The sequence below is a fragment of the Eschscholzia californica genome, unplaced genomic scaffold (assembly GCF_041429995.1).
Source record: "Eschscholzia californica isolate CP2 unplaced genomic scaffold, dmEscCali1.0.p SCAF_2, whole genome shotgun sequence".
NCBI lineage: Eukaryota > Viridiplantae > Streptophyta > Magnoliopsida > Ranunculales > Papaveraceae > Eschscholzia > Eschscholzia californica.
Genome location: NW_028238309.1, coordinates 28,093,843 through 28,095,874, shown reverse-complemented (window position 1 = coordinate 28,095,874; position 2,032 = coordinate 28,093,843). Strand labels below are relative to the sequence as shown.

The window sequence follows — 2,032 nt, the reverse complement described above, 5'->3', positions numbered from 1 at the left end:
GCTACCTGCTCTCTCTCCCGTGTGCTCTTTCCGGCTCCTTTTTCTCTATCTTCGAGTAGCTTTAATGCCGGCCAGAGCTTTGGCCGGCAGCTCTCCTTCTCTCTCTCCCTAAACTTCCCACTCCTCAAACCCTAACTCCTGGAGAAGATGAAGTCTGATTTTTTTATTTTATTTTATATCACCAAACAAGTGTTTGGTGATAAATAAACAAAAGGGGGCGCCCTCATCATTCTCTACACCCTCTAACTTTTGGTAAAGACCGAAATACCCTCCAACTTATTTCTTCCGTAATTTCTTCGTCCGAACTCCGATTCGACTCCCGTCTTCGCCGTTGGACTCGCCATAGACTCCACTTGCCATGTAAGCTCTGATTTTCACAAAATTACCAAAATACCCCTGGTGCTCTTTCCTATCGATCTCTTCCACATGAGATGAAAAAGTGACAAATGTACCGTTTTATTCCAAATCAAACGTCAAACTCCAAATAAGCTACCTACCAAGGAAAACACATAAATAATTAGAATTAAAACCCGAAACGAACTAACTCATCCAAGTTAAGTGATCCAAATGTGGTATTTTAACGCCACATCACTGGTCCCATTTAGATGGAGCGTTGGAGTACCGCTCCGTTGATTCCTTCTTGTTCTTGAATGATTTATTGGGAGCAGAAATGGGTACAGGGCTGGGTTATGCGGGGACATTGAGTATCTACTCTTTTTTTTCAGCTTTCTTCCTATTCATAGGTCAATTTATTACATACTTCTCTCAGCTTCAGAGACCACCAAGCCGATTCTTATTCCTCTAGCCGCCCGTCGTCTTCTTTTCCTGTCTAATAACCTATTGTTTGTTAGATTTAGTGACGGACGGGACTTCCTAACTAACAAAACTCGAGAACAACAAATTGTACATCTGTAGATAACAAGTCCTTCCTTCCCTCTAAATTTTTTTTTTTAGGTTGAACAAGTCCTTTCTTAGGAGGAAAGTTTGTTCAAATACATATATGCTGATCAAATTATTCAATAAACATAGGAGTTATAACGTATACCGAAATTATAAAAACAACTAGCACCAGTGGTCTAGTGGTAGAATAGTACCCTGCCACGGTACAGACCCGGGTTCGATTCCCGGCTGGTGCATTTTGAATCATTTTTTCTATAGGAACTTTTTTACGTTTTTGAGACAGAGTCCCCATAAAATTGATGCTCAAGTTCCAAGTGCTTTAAGCTAAGACTAAGGGAGGTTAATGGGATATGAAATCGGTTGTTTTTGTTTGACAATTTATTTACATTTTATATTTCTACTCCTCTTATAAGAAACAATTTTTGTATATAATGTGAAATAAGAGTATTACCATTGATTAAAAACTACGGTTTTGGTTTATTTTATTTTCATTACTTGAAATCATCTTCCAAATAGAGGTTTTTGAGAAAACTTTTGCTAAAAGTATCATAGTTTGTTTTGTTGTCCAATCCATTTGAATGAATGTTCTATTTCTCAAACTCAGAAAGAAAATTGAAATATCTGATATTAAACGAGGTTTTCAATAAAAAATTGGCAGTGTTTTCTAAATGCATAAGAGAGAAATACATGCCAAATCCAACGGCTAGATATTTTCCTTTTTTTTTTCTTTTTAAATTTTTTTACAAATTTTAATTAGTTTAAATATTTTTTACACTCTATACATTAACAATTAAAATACATCCCACCAACGTGTCGGTCTCCGTATAATTCTCCGACTTTGGAAAAAAAAATTATATCGAAAATAGTTCAAATACATGTTTCGCTCATAAATAAGATCACACACGTTTTCCACACACCCACAAAGAAATCACACATGCGTTTCCCACATGCACAAATTTTCGACCTCAAGAGAGGCTGAGGTTGGAGTTGTATTATTGAGGCTGAAAATTTTGGAAAAAGTAGTTTTTTCGGCCTAACACGGGCTGGGACTGGGTTTGTTCTTAGTACATCATATTTGTCGAACAAGTACACAAAATTTTGGTTCTCAAACAATACCAAAATATGATTAAAC

At 36.4% G+C, this 2,032-nt stretch overlaps 1 non-coding gene across 1 annotated transcript; it reads left to right on the top strand.

Annotated features, from left to right (window-relative positions):
* The first annotated feature begins 1,065 nt into the window (after positions 1-1,065).
* Positions 1,066-1,136, top strand: TRNAG-GCC (transfer RNA glycine (anticodon GCC)). The gene has a single exon. It is a non-coding gene; the product is annotated as a tRNA-Gly (tRNA).
* Positions 1,137-2,032: the final 896 nt, after the last annotated feature.